At 52.6% G+C, this 14,191-nt stretch overlaps 1 protein-coding gene across 3 annotated transcripts in view; it reads right to left on the bottom strand.

The window, feature by feature from the left end:
* Gng7 (G protein subunit gamma 7) overlaps window positions 1-13,455 on the bottom strand; it is a 60,513-nt gene extending 47,058 nt beyond the window's left edge. For 2 of the 3 annotated variants that reach the window (XM_032907438.1, XM_032907437.1), the window contains exon 1: window positions 19-148. The gene's annotated coding sequence lies outside the window, so the exon portion shown is untranslated. Of the gene's footprint in view, window positions 1-18; window positions 149-13,377 lie in introns of those variants that run through there. The other variant, XM_032907436.1, reaches the window with a different exon arrangement.
* Window positions 13,456-14,191: the final 736 nt, after the last annotated feature.

Genomic DNA, 14,191 nt, shown 5'->3' with positions numbered 1-14,191 from the left:
TCAAGGTGACAGGCATACCTCTGAAGCAGGTCGCGGCTCCTCCGCAGGGAGTGAGTGGGTGGGTTGGGCTGTCTGAGCCCCCTTCCCTTCCCACGCTGACATGGGCACGTGGCTCAGGCACCGGTCTCCTGCAGGCTCGATATAGCAAAGCAGGGCCCTTCTTTTGTGCCACATGAAGCTGTCAACATCATCACCATAGCAACCATCTAAATATGTCACCCAGGAACACTGATTGCCGAGGCAGGGAGCAGAGGGTGACGGTTCCACTCTGGATGGGGTGCGGGGTGCAGGCAAGAGAGCATTGACGCACCAGAGATCAGGGTGTCAGGTGACCAGGACCCAGAGCTGGCTGTGTCATGGCCATGAGTGGACAGGGCAGAAGGACAGTTGAACTTAAGGACTGAATGCCCCCCATTCAAAGTATTTTATGGGTTGGGCACCATGGTCAGGTTGAAGTCCTCCTGCCTCAGCTCCCAGGGTGCTGGAGTGACACATCCACGTCCACAGTGCCCAGTTTCCTGTTTGTTCTTGAACATTCCTGTCCCCACCCTCCAGCCGGCAGCTGGCAGGGCCCTTGCAGCCCGCTCCACTTAGCTGGAGCCCTGCGAAGTCAAGATGAGGTCTCCCTAGGGTACCAGGCACTCTTCAGGTGCGTGGGGGTATCCTGGACCCTGCCAGTGCCAGGCAAGTCCCTGGCTTCTGCTAACTCCATGCCAGGAGCTCCCCGAGCGTGACATGGCCTGGGATCCGGAGGGAAGAGCCACCCCACAGTGACAGTGTGTAGAGACAGACACTGGATAAGAAAAGAATTCAATTCTATCCCAAATGAAAAAGAGCTGGGGCCGGCAAGGTGGTGGGGTCGCCAGGCCTGATGAATGACTCAGGACTCACATGGTGGGGAGAGAATCGACACCAAGAATCACCTCTGAGTCAGGCACTCACCATGGCGTGAGCAGACATACTGCAGAAGCAGGAGACAACTGAATGTAAAGAAAAGCTGTATCCAAAGAAAGATGCCTGATGGTAAACACTCACACACACACACACACACACACACACACACACACCACACACACATGACACACACACCATAAACATCACACATACACCACACACACACATACCACACACACATGACACACACACCATAAACATCACACACACACCACACACACATGACACACACATCATACATATCACAATATCACACACACACACACCACACACACATACCACATACACATGACACACACACCATACATATCACAATATCACACACCACACACACTATACACACATGACACACAAGCTACACACCACACACATATATGACACATACCACACACACACCACACACATGACACATCACAGACACCCACACCCACACATATCACACATCACACACATATCACACATCACACACATCATACACACATCACACACACACACACACACACACACACACACTCCAGCTTATAATCAGGGCGGCAGTGGCTGTGGGCTCCTACAACAACAGTGTTTCCTTTGGTTTTCCCTCATAGTGCTGGGGTTGAACTAACCCCATGCACAGCAGAACTCACAGCAGAGAGTGACCCAGCCCCTCATTGGGGGATTCTGGGTAGAGACCTCTCTGGACAAGATCAGTAACAGAATATCGGGCAGCTCCCAGAGCTACTCTGGCCTCCTTAGCACAGGCTATGACCTTGCCTCAGGCCAACATCAAGACTGTCAAGAGAGGGTCTCATCAGACCCTGACCTGCTCTACTGTCCGAGGAGAGCAGACAGGGCTATCCTAAGACCTGAGTCGTGGAGACACCTTTGCCCTGGGCTCAATTAGCTTATTCTCAATCTATTCCAAAATGTAAAATTCATTTTAACAAAAAGCAGAAAAAGAAGATGTGCAATTAGCTTCCAGAAGAGACTCTGAAATGGGAGTGTTCGGTTCCCATGACAGCTTTAATGACAGGATTATATAAAATCCAGAGAGGCTAAAAACAGAATATGCAAATTAAGAGGGGTGGGTCCAGGGAGGAGACAGCTAGGGGAGATGATCCCCCCATGCAGGGGGGCTGTGCTGGAGGAAGCTTCCTGAGCACTGAGGGTGGATCAGGGCAGCCCGGCACCCTCACCCATGAGCCAGACACTCCTGGGCCTTGTACAGGGCGCAGCTGGGACTAGACAGCAGCCGCTGTATGGGTGGAAAGAGCTAGAAAACCAGAGCCGATCTGAATTATTGAAAGAAAGAAGGTTCTGGAATGGTGGCCGTGCAAGCCCGTCATCTTAGCACGAAGGAGTGGGGAGGCTAAGGCAGGAGGATTGCTGTGAGTATGAGGCAGCTTGGGCAACATAGCGAGACTCTGTTTAAAGAAAACGAAGCAAGCGACAATAACTGAGCCTCGTGATACAGACGGAAGCCGACTTCTTAAATAAGAGGGTGACAAGGCTAGCCTCAGCCACAGAGCAAGTTCAGAACCAGCCTTTGTGTCCGAAATAAAAAGCAAAAGGGGCCAGCGAGAGGGCTCAGTACTTAAAGGAGCTTGCTGCCACAGCTGATGACAAAGGTTCAGCTCAGTCTCCAAGACAGGTCTTACTCTGTAGCCCTGACTGTCCTAGAACTCGCTGTATAGACCAGGTTGGACTCCAAGTCACAGTGATCCTCCTTCCTCTGCCTCCTGAGGTGGGAGAGTGCCTGCCTGGTATGCATGAGGCCCTGGGTTCAAACCCTAATATTGGAAACAAACCCACCAGAGCCACTGTATTCAATAGTGCAGATTTGGTCAGAACTCAGACCAGGTCACATGTGGCCTTCAGTTTGCTCCTGCCATAGCCCCCAAGGCACAATGGCACTAGGTCCTTCACCGCTGTCTTGGGCAGGTGTGGGCAGCATCGGGAGAGCTGAGAAATAGGGACCTGGCCAGCAAAGCCACAAGTGTCTCCTCTGAGGCCCTGCGGAGTGTAGTGTGGCCTCCTTGTACGTCAGAGCACCGTTTCACAGAGCAGCTTCAGCCGGAGTTCACCAGCGACGGCACAGCCCTCAGCGCGTGAAACACAAAGCCATATGCACATAGACCAGGTATGATGGCACTCGCCTGCCTGTCACCCTGCACTCAGGGGCTGGGCTGTCAGCCCCTCATACCCTCGTCCAGTCCCCGGGGAGCTAATGACATGTGCCTGCGCTGGGGACCCACAGGAGTGACTCTGCAAGGTCACCCTCTGAGCCTGCTGAGCTGTTGGCCCTGGCTCTCTCCGCATGGCTGGTTTTCCACAAAAGGCTCTCTCAGGGCAGAGTCACTGTCCCCTGGGGCCCCTCCTCCACCTGGGCTCGGCAGGGAGCTGAACACAGTTCCTAGCCCCCACTTAGTCCAGGACGATGACGCCTGCCCCATCCTCCCTCTGTGGCAATCCGAGTCTGTCTGCGGCTGAGGCTTCAGCACTCGGCATTAAGTTACCAAGCCTTCCAGGGCCTGACACACAGTCCTGATGGCCACCGTGATTTGTGGAGAAAGGAAGGGCTGTCAAGCCACCCCAGAGGCTGTGGACTCTAACCTCCAGCAGCAGGGACCACGTGTGCACGTGGGCGTGTGCTTCACGTCCAGCCTGCAAGCTGACTGTGTTCCACACTATCCAGCACTCCTCTAAGCTCTAGAAGATGCCGTCAGAGGGGTGCCTGTCTGGCAAGGACAGGGTGGCTTGGCCTCAGGGCCATGAACTTGAGGACAGCCCCAAGCAGAGCTGGAGAGACGACTCAGTGGTTCAGGGCACTGATGGTTCCTGAAGAGGACTCAGTTCCCAGCACCAACATAGCAACTGACTGACTCCGTTCCAGGGGACCCAGTGCCTCCTGGCCGCTACAGGTACTGTATGCAGCATGGCACCCAGACAGACAGACATGCAGGCAAACACCCACGCACAGGAAATAAAAAGAAGTGTATGTTACATCCTGTGTACTTACACATATGTATGTAAAGGTATATTTACTATTAAAGAAGGGTTGAGGCTGGGGCCCAGTGGATGGAACACTGACTTAACCTATGTGTCGCCTGGGGTTCCGTTCCCCGCATGAGGACCAAAGCACCTCGTTCTTTTTTTTTTTTTCGGAGCTGAGGACCAAACCCAGGGCCTTGTGCTTGCTAGGCAAGCGCTCTACCACTGAGCTAAATCCTCAACCCCGCACCTCGTTCTTTTTCTCATGGGACATTTGAGGTTCAGGGATGTCATGGTTCATCACGATGACACGCACCACCAAGAGGTGCTATCCAGGTGGCTGTCCTTTCTTGTCCTATCTGAAGGCTTCCCACCCCCATCTCTCACTCTGCTCCAGAGCACAGGTAACTGGAGGTAAGAGACACAGAGTACAATGCATCACCCAGGCCCGAGGAGGCTTAAGCAGGAGGAGCAGGAACTCAAGGCCAGCCTACAAAGGACATCTCGACTTCCTATATGCCCATCCCCAAAGCTAGCAACTGGTGAACTTCCCTGTAAATAGTCACCTTGAGCAACCCTTTCTCAGTGAACACCGTCATGTGACATCTCTGGAAGCAACAGAGGACACTGGTCACGCACAATAGCCCAATTGTGCAGCCCAGCTACACAGAAAATTGGCCCAGCATCAGCGGGGCACCTGAAGAAGAGCTAATTCTAAATCCAGGCCTTTCAAAACCTTTTCAGATCAGTGTTTTGCAAGGGTAGATTTGGCTCTCAGACTTGTACGAGTACAAGCCAGCTAACACCCTGTAACACACAGCACCAGTGTTGTGGATTGAGAGGGCCTGCTGTCTGTCGTATCACAGCTCCCTAGGGTGGGACTCTTCCAGGGGTCCCTGGGTTACATGTCCACAGCCTCTCCAGTGATACCCCCAGATATCCATAACATCCCACTTATGGATGACCCCAAAGAGTCCCAAAGAGCCCAAACAGAAGATCGGCTAAACTGCTCCTGGAGAGCACCCTACAATAAGCATCAAATGTTTGAATTGTGGGAAGCTGGTGCTGCTTGTTACACAGTGTTGGCTGACTGATACAGCCCCTGAGATTCAGATCCACCCTTGTGAGACTCCCATCCTTAATGGCAATCCGGAATACACAAAGAGCTGCTCACATGTCCTTACTGTAGTATCCTCACTCCTCAGAGTTTCTCTACTTAGCCAGGCTTGAAAATTGAGCATTTTTGAGAACTCTGTTGGTTAGAAAATGACACCAGGCTGTTATATATACTGTGACACTTCTCTTAAAACAGAAGTACGCTAACACCTCCCCATCTGGTTGAGATGAGAATAAGCTTTTTAAAAATCTGGAGCTTTACACACTTGGGGACAGTCACACTATCACACGTAGAAAGTGCCATAGAGACTACGTCAGACTATGCGCAGCTGCAAACCGTCTACACAGTCTTCAATGAACCATTCTCAGACACAGTCACAAGCGCGAAGAAAACACATCATCCCCTCCCCCAAAATACAACCAACGCATCCATACCCTTCTGGAGCACAGCGCGCCCAATTTAGCTGTGGCATCACCCATTCAAGCACCTGGGCTGTGGGAATCTTGGCTTTGTGCAATCACTGAGCTCAAGAAAACCCTCGCAAGGGACCCCAAGTCCACGTGGGTCTCATGTAGCTCAGGTTGGTCTCAAGCTGGCTACGGAGCTGAGGATGACCTTGAACTTCTGATCCTCCTGCCTCCATGCCCCATGTGCTGGAATGGCAGATGGACACCACGAAATACAGCCACAAAGAAGGACTTGGAACAGTATAGTGTCTACAGTGCCCAGGGCAGAGACAGCGGGTTAATTTAGCTATTAAATATCCTGAGAATATTCTGGGAGACACCTCAGAGGTCAGCACGCTTGGAAAAAGGGTCTTCAGAAGACAACATGGCAGATTGGGAAGAGTCCTAAACTAACTGGCAGCGATCGGTCTAACAAGACAGACAAGACTGACACACAGGAACAGTAGCAGAGGCTGTGAACCCACAGAAATTACAGCAGCCATAACCTGAAGACCCCGAGGCTTGCTAGGCCGGTGCTTCACCCTGACCACGCCCCAAGCCTCTCACTGTGGGGATTCTAGGTAGGGGCTTCACCCTGACCACGCCCCCAGCCCCTCACTGTGGGGATTCTAGGCGGGGCTCCACCATGACCACGCCCCCAGCACCTCACTGTGGGGATTCTAGGCGGGGCTCCACCATGACCACGCCCCAACCCCCACTGTTGGGGATTCTAGGCGGGGCTCCACCCTGACCACGCCCCCCATCTGCTCACTGCGGGATCCTAAACTAGGGCTCCAACCCTTACCAAGCATCCAGCCCTGGACTTTCAAACTGAGGAAATAAATTTCTGCAGTTTTGAGTGCCCTCAGACTGTGCTCCTGAACAGGGCATCTGCTGTGGTTTGGAGATGTGGCTTCCGTTTCACCCACTGCGACTCATGTGTGGATGGCTTGTTCTCAAACTGATGGTACTGAGGGTAGGTAACGGGATCACGGCAGCACTCGTTTCATCCGTGGGTGAACCCATCGATCAATCATAGGCGAATGGGCTGTCGGAGGCAGAGCCTGGATGGAGGAAGTGGGCTGTGGAGGAAGTATCTGGCTCGCCTTACACTCCATCACAGTAGAAGCCAATGGGCCTAGAGTCCTGAAGCCACGAGGAAACCTAGCTGCCTGTCTTGGCTTGGCACAGTGGCCAATCCACACTAAGCACCCTGTATAACCCCTCCATCGACGGCCTTTCCCGATGCCTCTCCTGGGTAGATTCCCATAGCCCCTCACAACCTGTGGGGCCCAAAGAGCCTTGACAGCACTGATCCTGCACCCCGAGTTCCAGGCTCTGCAGCTGGAGGGGGTGATTTTCACGAGGGACACAAGGGAGACACACTCAGACATAGAGATCTCACATTGATGTCCCCAAAGCTCCCTCCCCCGTCTCTCACTCTTGAATCACTGTCAGTTCTGAAGGGAGGGACAGATCTGTGTCACTGCCCCAGAGGAAACAGAGCCACTTAATTACTTCTCTAGCCATGCTGCCCGCCCGGGACCCTGGTCCATGTCCCCAGTCAGGGGAGGACCTGGCCTGAGTCCAGGTCTGTGCCTCTGAGTCAAAGGTGACCAGAGATATTGTCACTCTAGGGAGCTCCTGGCACGGAGTGGGTCTTGAAGGCAGAGACAGTGAGTGCTCAGGACCCTGCAGGACCTGAGATGCCACAGCCTTAGGAGGTTTGCACGCCACAGTCCAGGCCTTCCCTCAGCCTTCACCAGGCCACCTTCCCCATCCCAGAACCGACAGCATCACTAATGGCCCCTCCGGTTTCTAAAGGAGTCCTGCTGCAGCTTCTACCTGTGGGTCCCTTAATCCTGTCACTGGTTTAATAAGTATTAACATATTAGATATACAGGGGCTGGAGAGATGGCTCAGTGGTTAGGAGCACTGACTGTTCTTCCAGAGGTCCTGAGTTCAAATCCCAGCAACCACATGGTGGCTCACAACCATCTGTAATGGGATCTGATGCCTTCTTCTGGTGTGTCTGAGGACAGCAACAGTGTACCCATATATAATAAGTAAATAAATAAACAAACCTTTAAAAAGCATATTAGATATACAATAGTCATATTAACTTATTACAGGGGCACAGTTTCAATCTGTGAGAGTAGCCCAGGCTGGCCTCGAACTCAGAGACCCGCCTACCTCTGCCTCCCGAATGCTGGGACTAAAGGTGTGTACCACGAAACCCATCTTATATTTTACTTCCTTTATATCTTGCCCTCTTGAGTTCCATTTCCTGAGAGCACAGTAGTCATCCCCTCAGACCACGTCTTCACTTCTCTGTCAACTTCCTTCCAATGATCCCGATGTTCCCTGGAGTCTCCCGCTTGGACATTTCTTCTCATGGAATTGCATAGTCAAGTAGCCTGGGTCTCTCCAGCGAGCTGGCCAGTGAGCCCAGTGATCACCCGTGTCTGCCCTTCTAATGCTGGGATCGCAGACATGTGAATTCACACCCAGCCTCTACATGGGTGCTGGGGTTTGAACCCCAGCAACCTGTGCAACTCAGGTGCCTTAAGCACTTGGGGTGGCCCCCAGGACCTGCTTCGCCAGTGCTGCAAAGGTTCCATCAAGACAAACTGACGGGGGCACATAGCCACTCCCATCGTGGGGACAAAACACAAGCAGAGGCAAATGTCTGGAACTGGCTGGTTCCACAGGAGTAGGGGCACAGAGGACAGAGAGGGGAATTCGAGCCCGAGGTTGAGAATTGGGTGGAAAGACAGGGCTACAATGGTCTCATCTTTACAGAGACCCCAAAGCTGCAAGCCACCTCAAAAGACCCACTGATGTACAAAGAAAACTCCAGGGGTTAAAGATGACACAATCTGTGGCTAATGGCCCCACTGGGCACTTCCTTCTGTGTTCTCAGACCAAGTAAGATAAAAACACTCACCCTCAAACAATAAACAAAAACAATCTTGTATCCATGGCCCCAGCGAGGGGTATGGAGAATGGCCTGCAGGAAGAAACGGCCCTTTAAAAAACTTCAAATGCATGAGCGAACCCACACAACCAGGGCTCCACTCACAATGGAAGAGCATCAGGCTGGAAAGCAACGGCCCCAAGACGCACTCTTAGCCTTTGGAAGGGATCCTGTGGATCAACTGGGAAAGCTCTTGGCACAGACCAGCGGAGTCCAGGGACTCAGCACCAATGAGGCCCAGGAAAGTCCCCCAGACACCCCAACTCAGGATGCTAGTACTATACCCAACCACTGTGGGTTGACATGAAGGAGACTGGGAAACTGAAGGGGCTCTGGCCACACCTTTTATCTGGCCAAGTAGTACTCCCTCTCAAACTCCTGCTTGGAGTTCTAGGCCCCAGACCCACCTCTCTGCCCCAAAGCGATTATCCTGTTAGGTTAAATACTGTTCTGCATGCGTGTAGATGGTCTATACTCAGTGCCCTGCACACATTTGGAGGCTGGAGGATGATGCTGGGTATCTTCCTCTATCGCTCTCTGCCTTGTTTCCTTGCTTCCTCACTGAACCCAAAGTGAGGCTGGACTTCAGCAAGCTCCCCTGTCTGGAGTGCCACAGTGCTGGGGTCACTGGGGTCTGTGTGGCCATGCATGGCTTATATGAGGGTCCCTGAGATTTGAACTTGCATGCTCATGCTGGTGCAGTAAGCAAGACGGAGCCTCCCTCAGCCCTATTTTAGATTTTAGACAGGATCTCATCATTGTAGCTCAAGCTGGAACTCACAATCCCCCTGCCTCAGAGACCCAGTGTTGGGATGACAGGCAAGTCAATGCCCCATTCCTAGTGTGACCCTTAGGCACACTTGCACACACACACACACACACACACACACACACATCACACATGTATGGGCACCACACACACACATGCACACCACACACACATGGGTACCACACACACCACATACACTACATAGACATAGGCACCACACACACACACACACACACACACACATGCACACACACACACACACACACAGACACACACACACACACACACACACACACACACACACGTGCGGCGTGGTCACTCGTCCAATCACATGATCTGGGACTTGGCATGGGTTCTGAGAACAGAACAGGCTGACAAGGCGCCTTTGTTGGACTGGGAAGGAAAGAACGTTCGCAGAGCAGAGGGCAGCAGGAGCAGGAAGCTCCACTTGGCTGGGGGTGGGGTATGGAGGAGGCAGTAGGGTCAGGGTCCTCAGGCGGACCGACCGCCGAGGTCCTAGTGAGACTAGGAAGCTGATCTCCGATCTGCGTATTAGCCGCCATCGACTAAACCCAGCAAGAGGCTGTGGCTCTGAGCTCCGGGGCTTTGGGATGAAAAGGACCAGCACAGGGAAATGGATAAATTCACACCTTCACCTCAGAAAGAAAAGAGAGAAAGGCCTCAGGCCAGTATAGTAAGTTATTATGACCAGGACAAGCTCACTTCAGAACAAGTCAGAAGCAGTCCAGGTGTCTACGAATGTATGGTGGAAATACAGCATGGTTGGTCCACACAGCAGAGCGCCATAGTGAGCTGGAGCTCAGCTCTGAGGAATCTGAGGAACGCAAGGACATGGAACTCAGTGAGATAGAGACCAGGGCAGAAGGCCGCACAGCCTGCGACTCCATGATGGAAATGTCCAAACCAGGAGAAAGCGGAGCCTGGAACTGTGTCTGTGGGTGCTGGGCTGGGGCGGTGCAGGGTTGCCGGTAGAAGACATCTTCCTGGGGTGAGAACGTGGTATTAGCCTGTCATGTACAGATCATGGCTGCACCTGGAGACGAGCCCAGGAAAACCCTGAATTATTATGCTTAAAATGTTGAATTTTAAAATATGCAAATCAGACACGAATTTAAAATAGGAAAAGTGATCAGATCATCCACTTTCCAGAGTCCTCAGGAAGAAGTTGGCAGGTGTTTTAAAAGGCTCTCCGATGTCCCATCCCCAGCCACCAGAGGAGACTAAGACAGGACCGGTCCTTCCAGGAGCCAGGGAGAAAGCGGCCAGATCACAGGGAGGGGGAGACCCGAGGGAGCAGGTTGAGGTGTCTCCTACTCAGTCACAAATGGTGGCTTTCACCTCCCAGTGTGGGAGCGGGAAGGAGGCAACATCCAGGCCTCGTTGCCACAAGCACCTGGAATTGCCAAGGTGACACAATAAAGGACTCAGGCGTGGGACAATCTTCCACGGAAGAGAAGCAAGCAAGGGGTGACTTGCCAAGCCCCTGTCATATAGTCACAGCAGCCAGAGAGAAAACAAAAGGGTCTGGACTTTCAGCCCGCGTCAACCACAATGGATGCTGCAGTGGCCAGTGGCTGTGGCAGCCATTCTTTCTAGAAAGTTCTAAGGTCTCACTGTGTAGCCCAGGATGGCCTGGAACCCACTAAGTAGTCCAAGCTGGCCTCAAAGTCACAGAAATCCACCTGCTTCTGGGATTATGTTATATTTGTGAGGTACTGGGGACAACACCGGGGGCCTGGTGCATGCTGAGCTGTGTCCCCAACCCAGTGAGCATCATTTCAGTCGCTATTTCTAGACACAAAGAAAAAAACCTGTGACAACGTCTTGCGGGGGCAGCTTTCTTTCCTGTTACTACTTGGTGTGCCAGAGCAAACGACAGTTCTGTGCCGTGTGGACAAAGATGAGCCACCCCACTGGGCGTCCCTCGCCTGGGCACAACGGACTCACCAGGGGACCCCAAGGATCCTTCACGAAAGAAGCTGTGGGTGTGGGCAGACTTGGCTCAATCACTCACAATTTCAAAGCCACACAGAACTGGGTGTGATGACCACTCCATTAAAGTCCAACACTCAGGAAGCAGAGGCAGGGGGATCTCATTGAGCTCCAGGCCAGTCTGGGCTACACAGTGAGACCCTGTCTCAAAAAAGGAAGGAAGGAAGGAAGGAAGGAAGGAAGGAAGGAAGGAAAGCAAAATGAAAGAAATCAGAGAGTAGGGGTTGGGGATTTAGCTCAGTGGTAGAGCGCTTGCCTAGCAAGCACAAGGCCCTGGGTTCGGTCCCCAGCTCCAAAAAAAAAAAAAAAAAAAAAAAAAAAAAAAAAAAAAAAAAAAAAGAAAAAAAAAAAAATCAGAGTGTGGGCAATCTACACAGGGCCAAGTGTGGTGACCTCTACCTACCCTGTCACTCAAGAGAGAGACAGGAGGAACAGGAGAGAGAGGTAGCCTAGGCTACAAGGAGAGCTTGTTTCAAAAACAAAACTGGACAGGCCACCTGGAAGAACTAGGTGTCATAACAAATGCCTTGTAATCCCAGCAGTGGCGAGCCTGAAGCAGGAGGATGGACATGGCTTTCAGCCCCAGTGCCTCCCTGGGGGATTCTAGGCAGGTGCTCTCCACCCCTGGGCTCTGCCCCAGTCCACACACTGCCAACCTGGCTGCATAGATCACAGGTAGATTTCCTTGTCTCTGGGCTACGGGGTCTGGGCCTATTCATTCTCTGTGGGACGCTCTGGGCCCCTCGAGGCGCTGTGCAGTCTTAGGCTATACCCTGCGCACCAGGACCTCCCGGATTTAAAGCAGCTACACATGTCCCTGGATGTTACCCAGTGTTCCCTGCACAACGGAGTCACCCAAGCTTGGAGACAATCTTACACTAAACTGCAGGCTGACTGTGGCGATTTTGAGACAGCATCTCACTATGCATTTGTGGCTATCCTGGAACTCACAATGTAGCCTAAGCTAGCCTCAAACTTTCCATTTCTCGGACTCAGTTTCTTAAGGACTGGGAGACCATGACTGCCGCCACCAGGGTGGAGGGCACCCCAAGACGATATGGTGGGGGTCGAGGGGGATTTCCTGTAGTCTTTCTATGACAGCTTGCACTAGAATGGGCTTATCACACACCTTCTCTGGCCAGTACTGCAGGGAACCTACCTAGGGCTAGCTGCCATTTCCCTCACTGGGGTGGGGTGGGTTGGGGGAACTGAAGAACAGCAGGTGACAGACAGAAGCAGAGTCCCAAAGCCACTGAGAGCACTAGACCTGTCTGCAGCTGCAAACCGTGAGCTTGGTGCCTGGTTCCCTGACACTTGGTCACAGTTTCAGTATAACAGGAGATCCCCAGCCCTGTCACCCTCTCTCCCACCTCATCCCCCATCCTTACCCCAAACCCCACAGTGGAGAGCCACCCACACACCTTAACACTATTGCCCCTAACACTCCCACAGGAAGTTTCTGAAACAACCAGTCAGCTATGAGATTGTGCACCCCAAGATCTAAACCTATGTACCCTGAGTCCCTGAGAGGGACACACAGGTACCTCCCCTGCTCCATGTTCTTGTTTCCAAGGTGTTCGTACCATGTGCAAACAGACAGCAGACAAGTAGTGCCACACTCCTCCCGGACTGCACCCCACCCTTCCCGAATTGCACCCCACCCCTCCTGGACTGTACCCCACTCCTCTCTCACTGCATCCCACTCGACTGTACCCCACTCCCCCCTGACTTCACTCCATTCCTCTCTGACTGCACCTCATGCCTCCCCTACCGCACCCCACTCCTCTCTACACCTCATTTCTCGCTAATTGTACCCCACTTCTCCTGACTGCACCCCACTCCCTTGACTGCACCCCACTTCTGTCACCTCACCCCATACCTATCTGACTGCACCCAACTCTTGTCTGTCTGTACCCCACTCCTCCCTAGCTGACTGCACCCCACTCCTCCATAACTGACTGTAACCCATTCCTCCCTGATTGCACCCCACTCCTCTCTGCGACCCAACTCTCTCTGACTGCACCCCACTCTTGTCTGACTTCGCCCCACTTCTCTAGACTGCCCCCACCCTCTCTGAGGCAGCCCACTCATCTCCTACAGACCCGGACTCTCTTCAGCACGCCGAGCTCACCTGCCTCCAGCCAGTGTCTCAGTAGCCGCGCTGCCAAACGCACCGCGGGGCCTAAAGAGGGCTCTTCCATGGGGCGGGGTTTCCCGTGATGAGGGCGGAGCCTCTGTAGCATTCGGACCAATCAGAAGCCAAGATGGCGGAGGTTGGTCCAGAGGAGGAGCCTTGGGCCGAAAGTCTGGTAGGCTTAGCTTTGCGGGAGCAGGGCGGGGCTTTGGGCACGAGTGGGCGGGGCAAAACCAGCAATGGCACCTCCACGGGCCATTCACAAGCTGGAGGGCGGGGTTATGTTTCTAAAGACTGGCAAGCAATGGCGCAGTGGGAGGGGCCTCTCTGAGGAGACTGCCTAATCTTAGGCCTGTGTTATGTCAGGCGTTTTGTTTTGGCTTTTCAGTTTATTTTATTGGCGTGTATTCATTGTACAGCATAATGGGTTTCATTATGACATTTGCATACATTTATATCCCATATTCATCCTCCGCGCATCATTTTAGCAATAAGAAAACACCAACTAAACTCCACATCTCAGCCCACATCTAACAAGACAGCAGGGGCCAGTTAGAAAACCCAGGAGAGGGGTTGGGGATTTAGCTCAGCGGTAGAGCGCTTGCCTAGCGAGCGCAAGGCCCTGGGTTCGGTCCCCAGCTCCGAAAAAAAAAAAAAAAAAAAAAAAAAAAAAAAAAAAAAAAGAAAACCCAGGAGAGCCAGGACTGGGAAGCTCACTTGCGGTTTTCCCCAAGTAGGGACCCAGGATAGAAAGGAACTATTAATTTTTCATTTGCTTGTTTATTTATTTTTTTCTGCATTCCGATGTTTA

Source organism: Rattus rattus, chromosome 1 (genome assembly GCF_011064425.1).
Source record: "Rattus rattus isolate New Zealand chromosome 1, Rrattus_CSIRO_v1, whole genome shotgun sequence".
Classification (NCBI taxonomy): domain Eukaryota; kingdom Metazoa; phylum Chordata; class Mammalia; order Rodentia; family Muridae; genus Rattus; species Rattus rattus.
Note: the sequence above shows the minus strand (reverse complement) of the source record. Positions and strands in the feature narration are given on the sequence as shown.